At 48.1% G+C, this 14,114-nt stretch overlaps 1 protein-coding gene across 1 annotated transcript in view; it reads left to right on the forward strand.

Annotated features, from left to right (window-relative positions):
- NDST2 (N-deacetylase/N-sulfotransferase (heparan glucosaminyl) 2) overlaps positions 1-14,114 on the forward strand; it is a 171,477-nt gene that overhangs the window by 58,835 nt on the left and 98,528 nt on the right. The window contains exon 2 of the mRNA XM_015409617.1: positions 12,611-12,858. The gene's annotated coding sequence lies outside the window, so the exon portion shown is untranslated. The remainder of the gene's footprint in view (positions 1-12,610; positions 12,859-14,114) is intronic.

Consider the following 14,114-nt stretch of genomic DNA (forward strand, 5'->3'; position numbering starts at 1 on the left):
CCCAAGGTGGTCTCCGAATTCCATTTGCAGTCTGAAGTTTTCCTCCCTGATTTCTATCCTGACCCAAAATCACAGGAAGACAGGCTAATGCATAATTTGGATGTAAAGCGGGCCCTCCTCTTCTATCTGGACACGCTCCACTAGACAAACGTCACAGCTTTTTGTCTCATACGCTACACCTCGTGTGGGCACTCCAATCACTGCCCAACGTCTATCCAAGTGAATCGTAGGTCTGATACAACTGTGTTACCTACTGGCAAAACAGCCATTGCCAGGCCCGGTGCGGGCTCATTCTACCAGGGCTGTCGCGACATCCACTGCGTTTTTGAAGGGAGTACAGCTGCAAGACATTTGCAAAGCCGCAACCTGGGCCACGCCTAATACCTTCATCAGGCACTACGCCCTAGGCGTCCGCAAGTCCACCAGTGACAGTCTGGGACGTCAGGTTTTATCATCGGCTAAGCAGTAAACACCTGACAGCACCCGCCTCCAGGTAAGCTACTGCTCGCTAATCTCCCATTGGTGTGAAGCACAGAGACCACGAAGAAGATAAACAGGTTGCTTACCAGTAACTGGTGATCTTCAAGTGGTCATCAGTGCATTCACACCACCCACCCTCCTGCCCCGCTGCTGTCTTTTTCTACCTGTTTTGTTAGGAGATTGATACGCGGCGGTTGGTAGGAACTGGCGGAATGTCCGTGCCTGCCCTTCTGGGCATGCTCACTGGGACTCCTGAGCATGCTCAGTTGGGCCAGGCACGACAATCCTTTTAAGAGAGCTTGCTACGGCACGGGCAGATCCCAGCGCAGGCGCACTAAATCCCATTGGTGTGAATGCACAGATGACCACTCGAAGATCACCAGTTACTGGTAAGCAACCTGTTTTTCTAAGCCCACTGTGTGGTAGGTGAGTGGATTCCAGTGATTGGGGGATGGTGGTAAGATCCAGTTTGGTTCTGTGCATTGCCACTCTTGGCTGGGAACAGTTTCACAAAATGACTTGGCTGTGTTAGGAGTTCTGCTGGTAATGAGGCAAAACAAATCAGAGAAGTAAAATTTTACGTGGTGAATTGTGACAGTTTTGGCATTTTGCGGCCATAGGCTGTTATATTTATGCACGTGGCGGGCAATGTTAGTGCTGAAGTGTTTGGGCTTTCTCCAGGTGGGCGTGTGAGCGCTGAGACCTGGTTGTGCGGGTGCACACACACTCTTCTGCTGGATCCAGGTTTCCTTTCTGCAGCAGTAGACAGCTTGTTAATGAAAGGTAAAGGTAAAGGGTTCCCTTGCTCGAAAGCCAGTCGAATCCGACTCTAGGGTTGCGGTGCTCATCTCCATTTCCAAGCCGAAGAGCCAGCGCTCTCCGAAGACATTTCCGTGGTCATGTGGCCGGCATGACTAAACACCAAGGCGCACAGAATGCTGTTACCTTCCCACTGAAGTGGTACCTATTTATCTACTTGCAATTTCTTGCTTTCGAACTGCTAGGTTGGCAGGAGCTGGAACTAGAGACGGGAGCTCACTCCGTCATGCGGCACACTCAGGTCTCGAACTGCTGAGCTACCGACCTTCCACAGCCTGCAGTTCAGCATCTTAACCACTTGAGCCACCGCCACGTCTTAATCAGGGACCAGCAGGCCTCTCAAAGTGAAAACCTGTACCTACTCAGTCTCTTGCTCTTGTGTGAGGTGTTGGGTGAAAAACTGCTCCTGCTGTGTGAGAGACATGTCGCATGTTGGCAGTGGGGAGCAGAGCAGCCCGGGCGACCTTTTGTGCAGGCTTCAGTGCCCCCCCCCCCCCCCCCCAGTGCTTTGTGTGCTGTGGGTAGGGCATTCGGAGCCGTGCTGCCATGACTAATGACTCAGAACGGGTCAGGTGATAAAAACAATGTCCCAGTGAGTTACACAACTCTAGTTATAGTTAAAGGGAGAAATGCATATGTGCTCTGGCTCAAAAGCGTTTCAAATAACAGGAGCTGGTCCCCAGAGTATTTGCATTTTCCCACTTAACTTTGCCTTTTGTAGTGCTTCCTTACTACCTTCCTGCTCTTCGATTGACTGAAGGGATTCGTTCTCTTAAGTGGCATATCCTGTTGTACAGATTGGGAGTGCAGCTCAGCTGACATGAGTGTGTGGATGGCTTTTGTTGTGTGCTGAGGTTTGGCAGCGAAGAAATGTCTTCAGGAACAAATACAGTTGAATGCAGTTGATAGAGAGGCTGGCATTTCTCAGGGAGAGAAAGGTGTAAGGAAAGCTGTTTCCCCATTAAACACAATTTATATTTTGTGCCCTGCAGGTTCACAGATTCTGCAGCATTATTTGGTGTTGGGTCAGGATAAGGTCTGTTTGTAGTACTTTGGCCCCGGTCACACGGGAAGATTCGATCCACAAGAGGTCACGGGAAGATTCGATCCACAAGAGGGATGGATCGGGGGCGCATCAAGCGGGCGCGATCACACCGCAGCATCTGGGAAGTGGTGTGTACCCATCCCCAATCTGTCTCTTCCGGCCAAAGATGTGGAGTTAAAATAAACCTACTAAGCACTACTACCTACCGGAAAATCCGCTGCACAGGCGGCCATGTGATCGCCAACGCGCCTGTCTCTCGCAGCATGCGAGGTCCCCTGCCGAACTGCGCAGGCGCACACATGCGCATCAGCCTCGCCTCGCTCTCCTGTCCGTGGCTCCCCCCTCGCATCTGATCGCGCTGGGGAGCGTAGGCGCGGCGTCTTGGGGGGATCTGTCTGATCCCGCTGCAGCGCCTCTCGTTTGCTGCGGCTCTAAAAAGCCACACTTCAGCCGTGCCGTTCCCCCTAGTGTGACCGGGGCCTTTGCTAAGCTTCCCTGGTGACGGTGATGGAGGAAAGTGCCATGACGTCACAGCCAACCTGCAGTGACCCCACAGGGCTTTGAAGGCAAGAAACGAACAGAGGTAGGTTGCCGTTGCCTGCCTACCACACGGCTGGCCTTGCTGGGCTTCCGAGATCTGATGAGACTGGGCCCGTCGGGGCCATCCAGGTCCGGGCAAACGCTCTTACTTAAACCTGGTTTCTTGGGCACGGAGCCTTGGTTTTTGGCATCAGAGGCGGGCCGTATCTGCCCCTCCCTGATACCAGAGCCTGCATCCTATGAGGGCAGAGGTCGATTCGGGGGGGATCGCGGGGGATCGCCGTTCCCCCCGGTGAGGTGCGGGGGGCGGGGCACACGACGAAGCCCCGCCCCCTGCTTCCGGCCGTCCCCTGCTTCCAGCCTCATTCTGTTGCAGAAGGAGGAAGAAGCAGGAGGGTAAGTTGGCATCCTCCCCCTCTGCCTGGCCGAGGCCACTCCACGTGGCCTCCGCAAGGACTCCCAGCCCCATCCAGGAGCTTCCCCGAGGTAGCTGTGTTAGTCTGTTGCTGCAAAATAGTCCAAGAGTTCAAATAGCACCTTTAAGACTAACAAATAGCACCTTTAAGACTAACCTTTAAGACTAAGACTAACTGAGTGGTGGGTGTGGCCTTATGACACACTTCCGGTGATGTCAGGGGGTGTGGCATATGCTAATGAGTTATGCTATTGAGTTCCCCTAGCCCTTTTTCTACGAAACGACCCCTGTATGAGGGTCCCAGGTTCAGGCTCCGGGTCACGTCTCAGGGGCTACAAAAGACCCTTGCTTAAGATCCTGGCAGAGTAGAGATGGGCCAGTGGTCTGAATTAGTTTAAGGCCCTTTTGATTTAGGCCCTTTATGTTTTCTGGGAGATGTTTCCGGGGCAGTGAGTTGCTCCCTTAGAGCTCCGTCTGTCTCGTCAAAGCAGGCCATGGTGCTTCATAGTTAAAGCCATGCTCAGAGGTCAGTTGTCTGTCTTTCCAAAAGGTCACACACAGCTACCAAGTCTTGATAGCTGCCATATCTGTGAGCAGCCACGTCAGACACGGGACTTGTGTCATTCCTGTGGCACGGTCAGCCCTGCAGGCAACAAATGCTGCCACTGGAGGTGGCCAGAATCTCTGTCTCTTTCACCATCCAGCTGAATTAGATGAGTGAGTCTGAGGAGGGAGCTGAACACCCAGCCAAGCGATAAAGCGAGGGAAGACAGCCGTTCCCTGGGAGCTCATTTGCCTGCAGTCTCCCACTCTTAAGCTCTTAATCATGCTTGAAGCCTCTAATGAGCTGCCAGCAAAAACCATCATTTTAAAATGTGCTGTGTGCCCAGGGTGTACCCTCTGCTTTCAGGAGGCGAGGAATTCTCTCTTGGAAATCGCAGAGTGTTTTGGAAACTCTTGCCCGTGAGTCATGAAAGTGCTGAGGAATTGGCTTAGCAGTGGTCATGATTTTGGCTGCGGCCCAAAGACCATTTTTCACAGGAGAGGTTATGACTTGAGCAGAGAGGTTGTGTCGATTCCCTGGCCACCCCTCTTTGGCTTTCTGAAAACTGAGTCATGTTCACATGTATTCCTGGAAGTGGAATGAGCCTTCCACATCTTTGCATCGTTTCCCCATAGGACTAATTGCTATAATAATATTTCAAGATTGTGTAGAAAACGTTTGTTCGGTTTCTGACTCTGGCCTGGTGAATAGGCTGGGCGTGCATTCTGTATTTGCAAGTCCCTCACACTGATTGCTGTTTTTCCCCATGAAAGCCCATGACCTGAGAGGGAAGGGAAACAAATGTGCTAGAATCTCTCGTCTTTGCTTGCAGTGGGAGAAATCTGTCCCCCGTCTTGGCGTGTGCCAGGTCAAGGGGGCTGGTCCCCGTGACAGAGGTCTGTTGAGTTGCAGGCCTGCATCTCCTTGCGTAGATCTATTGTGCTGCATCCCAAAGGAGGTGGAAAGAGAACAGCGATGGAAGCCACCTGGGGTCCCCGCTGGGGAGGAGGGCGGGATGCAAATGAAGCAGGTGACATGTTTTACTCCTCCTCCTTAATCCAGGATGATTGCTCGTGTTATTTTTGGGAGCTGCTCCAGTTTCTAGTTGTGCCTTATTTGATCTACACATCAAATGTACACGGAGCCGAGATTTACCTGTGGCAGCAGAGGAACATGTCTCAGGCAGTTTCCTGGATATCTTGTCCTGCAGTAGACAGCCACTCAGGGGGTGTGTTCAGACGGGGGCTTTACATCGGTATAGGTGCCGGTTGCAATCATTGTACTCACCGGCGTTCAGATGGGGAACATCTGCCTCCTGGGGGGAAACCTGAATTTTTTCGGGGTTTTTCCCCCAGATATCCGAAAAGGCTTGCAACAACCATTTCGGGATCCCGAAAGCCGAAAAAACCTGGAAAAAACTTTTTCGGTTCGGAATTCCAAAATGCACACCCCTAGACAGAGCACAAGAGAGCAGTCCTCATCAGGGCAACTCAGAATGCTGCTGGGGGGGGGAGATCTTACACCCCTAACTCTTCCTCCTCTGGTAATTTTTCAGCTCAAAATCCTCTCCCTCTCCCTCTGGGGTAAGTTCTGCTTGTGTTCTCAGCCTCATTATTCAGCTGTTTGGAAGACTATTAAATGAATCTGCCATATAGCATCTATTCTGGCTTTCTTTTCATAGACCTGTGTGTTATCTGATACTTCCGCTTTTAAGGTATCATGCCACTCACCAAATTCTGGGAAAGACAGTCTCTTCCAGTGACTCAGTGTCTGTCTGTCTGTCATCTATCTGTCATCTATCTATCGATATAGGTATGTGTACACACACATACACACGGTTTCTCGCCTTTTGGCTAGGTTCAAGTGTAGTATCGCACACACATATACAAAGAGAGAGAGAATGGAAGCAGTTTACAAAGCACAATTTTTAACTGAGTGAAGACCATCATATCATAGTTTCTCGGGATTTATTACACCGGGGAGGTTTAATTGTTGCTCTCTCCTCCCCCATTGGCCTTCCAGATTGTATACTAACATACCCCAGAATTTCATTGGGGAAAAGGAACAAATCAATAAATCTATATCAAAAGCACTTTTCACAAACCTCGTGACCTGAAAGATGCTGCCCTTCATTTTCAGATGCACATTGGAGTACAATAAGATTTATGCATTTCTTACCGTGATGGTAGACTACTATATATTCCACCCCACCTCTCCCGTTTTGCCATGTTTAGCTGGTGCTTCTTCTTTTTTTAAAATCTTCCACAGAACCTTGCTCAGTATTCTGTTTTATAAATAATGGTGGGTCGTGTTGCAAATGGATGAGAAAAACTCCTGCCTGTCTGGCTCTTGTTCCTGTTAAGGGTAGTTTGATAGGCACAAGCTTTCCACAACATGGAGGTGAACATGATTCCCTGCTGATGCCAGCACATCAGCCTCCTGCTGCCTTGCACCATGCATTTGGTGCAGTACTTAAAAAAGAATGTAGTATGGGGAATCTGCAGTTCTTCCGGCATCTAGAACTTATCCTTTCACTTCACATCCCCAATCCTTTTTCAGACCTGATCTTGATAGTTCATAAGAGAGCACAATTTTGTCCTGCTTCCACACCCCTCCTTAAAAGACATAATAGGAAAACGTTGTCACATCTAAATTGAATGAAACATCAAAAGTTACTTTCCTATAGAGAGCCAAACCCTTTTAATGGTGTTTTCTTGCAGGATGTCAGGAATTCCAGCTTGCCTTCTTGGGTCAGCACAGTCAAAAAACGTCCGAAAGGATATCAAAGCGTAAGCCCTCCTTCCCTGCCACTCCCTCTCTTCTCTTTACTTTTTCTTTTCTCAAGTTGTGAAAATATGCATTGCAATTCATTAGGAAATCTGTATACATTTTATGAAGGTTTTTCAAGATGTTACACGTGCTTCCAGTTTCCTTTTATGTTAGCTGGTATCTCAAGACCCAATTTGAGCTTGAACCCAAGGAGTTGGACATTCCAAGTAGGGGACTTTTGATTTTGAAGAGCAAGCCACATCCTGTTTTGGCACTTTCTCTAGAGTGGTACTTGCTCAGCAGCTCTCAGAGAGCCACAGTTGCAATCAGTATTCCCTCTAAGCTGAGTTAGTGTGAGCTGGCTCACAGTTTTTTAGCCTCTGGCTCACACATTTTTGTCTGAGCTCAGGAAGGATGGCTCCAGGGCAAACTACTTTATGCAGCAGCCAAATTGCTCAGTCACAACTTTAATGCCAGGAGCTCACAAAGTAGAATTTTTGCTCACAAGACTCCATAGCTTAGAGGGAGCATTGGTTGCAGTTACCATAAACCAAAAGAGCCACATTTACTTCCATCCCTGGCACCAAGCTTGCACCTGTGGGAGCTTTGTAGGTTACCTGTTCTTCTACCTGCCAGCTACAAGCCCCAACTGGCAATGGCCCTGCTCACTTTCCTGAAACATGGAGCGCATGCCAAATTGGAGAAGGGTGCTCAGAAGATCCACAGCTGTCATGTTGGAGAGCCACTTTAGCTCCTGAGCCACTGAGTAAGTATAAGTGAGTATAAGAACATGGCGGCGCGTCGACATCAAGCAGCTGGTGTTCCGGGCAGGGACTGGTCCAGGGTCGCGGCGATGCAGCGACGCAGCATGGCCGGAGCCAATCGGACAGAGGCCAGTGCAGCAAGTCATCACACAGTCGCGGTCTATGGGAACTTCCCCTGAAGGAGCCACTGCGGAGCCGCGCCGAACCACCACCAGGAAGCCACAGGAATATCAAAGCCGGCGGGGTGCCTGGTAGGCAATCACCTCCCCTACATTGTGTGGCCCTAGCTAGGAAGTTTAAATACCCATGTAAACCGTTCAGAGCCTCCGGGATGGAGCGGTATAGCTACAAAAATAAGGAGGATGGTCTGGAGCGCCAAAGCTCCTGTCTCTATGGTCACTTGCAGAGAATAGTTACAAGAATGGGCACAGTAATAAGACCAAGGAAAAAAGAACTGTGACAATTTAGCGCTTGGTAAAATATTCATAAACCATAATATACAATAACAGAAAATAAGTAATATATATAGTGACGGTGGTCTCCGGAATGGTGTGCCGTTTCGACAATGATCTTCTTCTGAACAAGGATGTGAATGTGAAGACATTCAGCAATTATAGCCCATTGAAGAACATAGCTGTAAGCATAGCTTTATGATGAAGTGAATCAACAGTATATTTTCAATACGTCACCAAGAGAAATGAATTGTTGAAAGACAGTTTATGTACACATCCTTGTTCAGAAGAAGATCATTGTCGAAACGGCACACCATTCCGGAGACCACAGTCTACATTCACTATATATATTACTTATTTTCTGTTATTGTATATTATGATTTATGAATATAGTACCAAGCACTAAATTGTCACAGTTCTTTTTTTCTTTTTTCATTGGTCTTATTACTGTGCCCATCCTTGTAACTATTCTCTGAAAAACTTCATCGGTAACATACAGATGAAAATAGTCTTGGATATCCTAATAAGCAGAAAGTGGGAACAGTCCCAGACTAAAAGGGGAAGACGAGGCAGCAAAAATAATGTCAGCAATCAGAGGCCCTATCTAGTCAGCTCTTAACAGAGGCACAACACAGGAGCCGTTAAATCAAACAATACTTGCTATGTTTGAATCCATTATAAACTCCCTTACAGGTAATTTGATTGAAGTGTCTTTTTTAAAGTATCAAGCAGAGTGCCAAGATACAGAGACTCGTGAGTGTTGAATTAGAGAAAGTAATGATTAGTTAGTGAAATAACTTAAATAGCTGGAAACAGTGGGCTGGGTCCTATGGAGCGTGTCAAGGCAGACCTTTCGCACCTTCTTCCTCCTCCTCCATGGCTTTTTCACTGTTGCATTAGCCTAGTGTCATTTTAAAGTTTTTCCTTCTGGACAAATGGTGGCGGTGGAAAGTGCTGTCCAGTCACATCCGATTTACGGGTTTCCAAGGCAAGAGATGTTCAGAGGTTGTCTGCCATTGCCTGGCTCTTCATGGTGACCCTGGACTTCCTTGGTGGTCGCCAAGGACTATCCTGGTCAGGATGGACAAATAGCTGTGGGTACTTTTTTGTGTAATAATGGCCTGAAAGGGCAAAAATCAGGAACCCCGCAACAAGGGCCAGGGAGAAGAGTTCAGCCCCACCATCACAACCACACCCTTCTCAAAGGTGAAATCGTGTGAAGATCAAGAAAATAGATGCTTCTTTATAGCTAAACAAATTGATTTGGTTGTTTAATTGGGGAATCCTCCTACAGGAAGCTGTTGGGTGTCTGCGTTAAGGAGGGTGTTCAGAACACTCAGTGCCGGAAAGCTTTTCCTTTACTCAACGGTAATGGAAGATCCCAGAAGGCAGAGTACCAACTGGCTTGCTACTAAAGTACTGCTGATTGTTTTTCCTGTATCCATTTAAATATTTATGCTGTAATAGAGGAAATGGAAGGATTCCAAAGCATAACTCTGGAACTTGTCTTCTCTCCCCCTCCTCCCCCCTCCTCGCAGTCCCTGTTTTCCTTTAATGTTTTTTGACCTAATGGGGAAGGCTCTTGTGAGAAATGCAAAACCCCTGTAGAGTGAGGTTCCAAAGGCAGCAGTCTCCCACAAAATCCATCCAAGCATTCCAATGCACGCTTGGACAGTATTCCTTGATGAAGGGAAAACACAGTCGAGATTGTCAGGTAGAATCCCAGAGTCCCCTTGGGATCCTTCAGTGCCATTTTGCCCGAGAGGTGCAAATGTTGCGGCACACAAATGTTGTGGCGTCAAGGTAGTGGGCTGTGCCAGTCGGTTGGTTTGGGGCATGGTGGCAAGCTGTGGCTTGGGGGAGAATAACTCCTAATGTAGTCACCATTAGGGGTGTGCCCCCCAAAAATGTCAATAATATTTGGATTTGGGTATATTGAATTAGATAAGCATATGGAGCAGAGGTCCATCAGTGGCTATTAGCCACAAGGTATAGATAGGGACTCCGGGGCAAGTGATGCTCTGTCATCTTGGTGCTTGGGGGGGGGATCAACAGTGGGAGGGCTTCTAATGTCCTGGCCCCACTGCTGGACCTCCTGATGGCACTGTTGGGCTGGATGGGCCTTTGGTCTGATCCAACATTGGCATCTCTTATGTTCTTATGGTATATACCAATGTTCCTGAATACCAGATTTAGTATTCTATTTGGATTCAAGAAATATTCAGGAATACCGAATATATTTGACTCCGTTATATCCTATGGGGACCATTAAAGTCAATGGCAAATCTATCATGGGGTATTTTCAGGGGTTTGGGGTTGTGTTTTTGAGGTAGAGACACCAAATTTGCAGCACAGCTGATGGAGCCTCTCCCCAAAAGAACCCCTAAGTTTCAAAAAGATCGGACTAGGGGCCCCAATTCTATTGGCAGCCAAAAAGGTGCCTCCATCCTCCATTGTTTCCAATGGGGACGAAATAGCAAGGTAATGCAAGGCCAGCAGAATGTCCCAGAGAATCTCTGCAGTAGAAAGTAGTGTGGGGGGAGGGCCTGTTTGCAAGGCCAGCAGCAGAACCAGTGCAGTGTGCCCAGTAGAACCAGTGCCACTGTGGCAGTGCCAAAACTCAAAAGGACTCAGGTCAAATCTCAGAATTTCTGAAGTAGAAACTGGGTGGGGGGGGGGCATTTCTGCAAAGACAGCAGAACCAGTGCAATGTAGAACCCAGTGCAGTGTAGAACCCAGTTCCATTGTGGCAAATGCCAGCTCAACATTGCTGGGCTCCTGTGTATTTGGGCATGCCTTGGTTCAGGTGGGCTAGCAAAAGTGCCTGCCCACCCTGCACTTTTGAGTTGTTCTGCTGGGCTTCTGCTGCCTAAAAAATTTAAAACCCTGCTGGGATTCTCTGGTGTGACTTGGTTAGTTCTGTTGCTGCTACATTAGCACTGGGTTCTGCTGCTGGGCACCTCCTCACACACAATTCACTTTCTACTGCAGAGATTCTTTGGGACATTCTGCTGGGCCTGTATTGCTTTGCTATTTCACCCCCATTAGAAACTATGGAGGAAGGGGACACCTTCTTTAGGTGCCCATAGAATTGAACCTCCCAGCCCAATCTTTTTGAAATTTGGGGGTCCTTTTGGGGAGATTTAGTGCCACTACCTCAAATTTCCTCCCCCCAGACCGCTGAATATATCCTAAGAGATTTGGCATTGACTATAATGGCCCCATAAAGTTTAATAGAGCCGAATAATAGCTGAATAAAGCCTATTAGTATTCAGGAATATCTATTCGGCTACCGAATAGATGCTCTGATTTGGTATTTGGCTGAATGAATACCCGAATAATACTGATAAGGTATTTATTCAGCTCGGCATATACATAATGTGCACCCCTAGTCACCATACAGAGTGTCCTAACACTTAGGTATGGAAAAGGGGCTCTCCCTGATCAAAGTTACACATTCACTTGGACTGAGTGAAGTGTTTCCTGTTGCCATCCTTCTTCTTTCTAGTCATCCTTTAGATCTATTTTCCTGCTCTAGATCTTTATCTAACAGCCTGTTGTTACTTTCAGTTCTCTTTATGAACAAATTTGACATCTTCCTGTGTTCTCAGTTAGACAGATAACACGTCCAAGCGGTCCCCACAAACCCTAATCCACATAATACATTTACTGGGACCAACTGCAAATATACTAAAGTGTAAACAAGCTTTTGAGTTCCTACCAGAACTCTTCCTTAGACTAGGTGTTATAAGAACATAAGAGACGCCAATGTTGGATCAGGCCAAAGGCCCATCTAGTCCAACATTCTGTGTCACACAGTGGCCAAAAATACCAGGTGCCCTCAGGAGGTCCAGCAGTGGGGCCAGGCCATTAGAAGCCCTCCCACTGTTGACCCCCCCCCCCAAGCACCAAGAAGACAGAGCATCACTTGCCCCAGAGCCCCTATCTATACCTTGTGGCTAATAGCCACTGATGGACCTCTGCTCCATATGCCTATCTAATTCCCTTTTGAAGCCGTCCAAGCTTGTAGTGAATTCCTGTGGCAGTGAATTCCATGTGTTAATCACTCTTAAAATGAGAGCGGGGGGGGGGGGGGGGGGGGGAGATATTCCAGGTCATGCTTGTAAAAGTCTTGTTTATGCCATCTCTGTGCTCAGTGCCAGGGCAGGTAGATACACTTTGGTGCTTTGGTGTAGGTTGTGATATCATTCCTCTGGATATGAGAGGGAAAAAGATGGGTGTTTCTCCATTGAAATGCCTTCTTCCTTTAATCTGTTTGACACCCAAGAAGGTACACAGATCCCTTGAAAGGCTGAAGGTAAAGGCTGATAGCCATTGTATTAACCAGTCAGAGATAAATGTAAAGTCAAATAAAGCCTAACTGGGTAGTTGTACCTCATGTTGTGGGTAAATTCCCAAATGCACCATCTCTCGCCAAGAGGCTGATCATAATTTTCAGTTCCATGTTGCAGGGGGGGCAGTGCAAACCACAGTTTGCTAGTTTCAGTACAGCACCAAACTGTGGGTTACCCTACATCAGGAAGAGCAGGGAGGCCATCGCAGAATACAAGGGGAGGCAGGGTGTAGGAGTTAGAGACTTGCTCATGTTGTGCTAAACCACAGTTTGGCATTACATCTGAATCAAGCAATAGTCTTATGATCTGTGCTGTTCCCTTATCTTATTTTGAAGTCCACTTATGGCATGTTCTAAAGCTCAAAAATATATTCTGAGGTGACATATTCTAGATAAATGATCACAGTCTTCTTTTTTGGAACACTTAGGTCCCGGAATACAGACGAATACAGACTATGCCTAGAGCAAGGACAGCTTGAAACCTGAACTGCCGCTTGGGATCATCGCAGAGGCCGCAGCCGCCTGCATGGCTTTCCTATGCAGAGTCCCCTTCAGATGGGGTTGGCAAGCCCCCCCTAACCCATGAAAAAGTGATCGGGCATCAGCTAGTGGTGTGCGTGGCATCCCAAGTCGCTGTGTGTACTTGAGGTATCTTCCCGAAGAACCGCACTTACAGGTAAGCAGGCTTTGGTTCTTCACCCCCCCCCCCCCCGCAATCTGAGGTGAAACAGCCCTGCTCGGTTTATGTGGATGGCCCTGAAGAAATGGAGGCCTCTGTGTCTGTGATCTGCTGAAGCAAAAATGAGGAAGAGTCCAGCAGCACCTTGTGAATGCCTCTGCTTCCGTCCATGGAAAAGCCAATTTAGCTAAAGTTGCTTCACATTTGCTTTTATTCTGCCTGAGGCAGAAGGGTGGGGGTGGGGGGGAGTCAGGTTTGAGAGAGAATTTGTGCTGGGTTGAACTTTTCCCTCTGAACCTGAGCTTTATTCTGTATCTTAATAAACAAGATTCTTATCAGCAAGGAATCCAGCCACATGCAATTAAAATCAGTGGCATGCAGGGGTTCCTCTTAGTTTTGTGGACATTTATTAACTTTGAGGGATTTGTTGCGCTGTATTGGACTATTTACATTGATGTCTTTGGAATGGACCCGAATGGCTATTTATTTTTATTAATTTATTTATTGTTTCAACTTTTACCCCACCCTCCCCGCCGAAGCAGGCTACGCTGTTCATATCAGAATGTTTTGAATCAAGTGCCAAGTGTTTTTGGGGTACAGTGGTACGGTTTCTGACTGTGTTGTGATAGGCACAGCCCTCTTTGCTGTACGTCCATTTGTTTATTCCGGACCACCTGGCGGATGGCAATCCTATCAGGCACCCCAAGGGAAGACATTTCCCAGGGTACTTGCAGGTGTGAGGAGGAGCTTTGGTTCAGTAAAAGAGCCTCTGCTTGGCATTTAGAGGGTCCCTGATTCAATCCCCGGCATCTCCAGTTAAAAAGGACCAAGCACTAGGTGATAGGGAGCCAGTTTGGTGTCGTGGTTAAGTGCGCGGACTCTGATCTGGGAGAACCGGGTTTGATTTCCCCCACTCCTCCACTCGCAGCTGCTGGATGACCTTGGGCAAGCCATAGTTCTGGCCAGGGCTTTTTTTGTAGAAAAATCCCAGCAGGAACTCATTAGCATAATAGGCCACACCCAACAGCAGAAACATATTAGCATATTAGGCCACACCCCTGACAGCATAGCTCATTAGCCTATTAAGCCATGCCTCCATCATTAGCCTATTAAGCCATGCCTCCATATCTTCCCTTGGCTTGCACGGGCACCCCGCAGCTGCAAGCTAACCCTTGGACAGGCCAGGGAAGGCACCGGGAGGCAATCCTTCCGGGACCCTCCCTGGCCCGCCCGCCTCGGAGTTTGCAGAGGCT

The sequence above is a fragment of the Gekko japonicus genome, unplaced genomic scaffold (genome assembly GCF_001447785.1).
Source record: "Gekko japonicus isolate JY-2015 unplaced genomic scaffold, Gekko_japonicus_V1.1 scaffold2542, whole genome shotgun sequence".
In the NCBI taxonomy this organism is placed as follows: Eukaryota; Metazoa; Chordata; class Lepidosauria; order Squamata; family Gekkonidae; genus Gekko; species Gekko japonicus.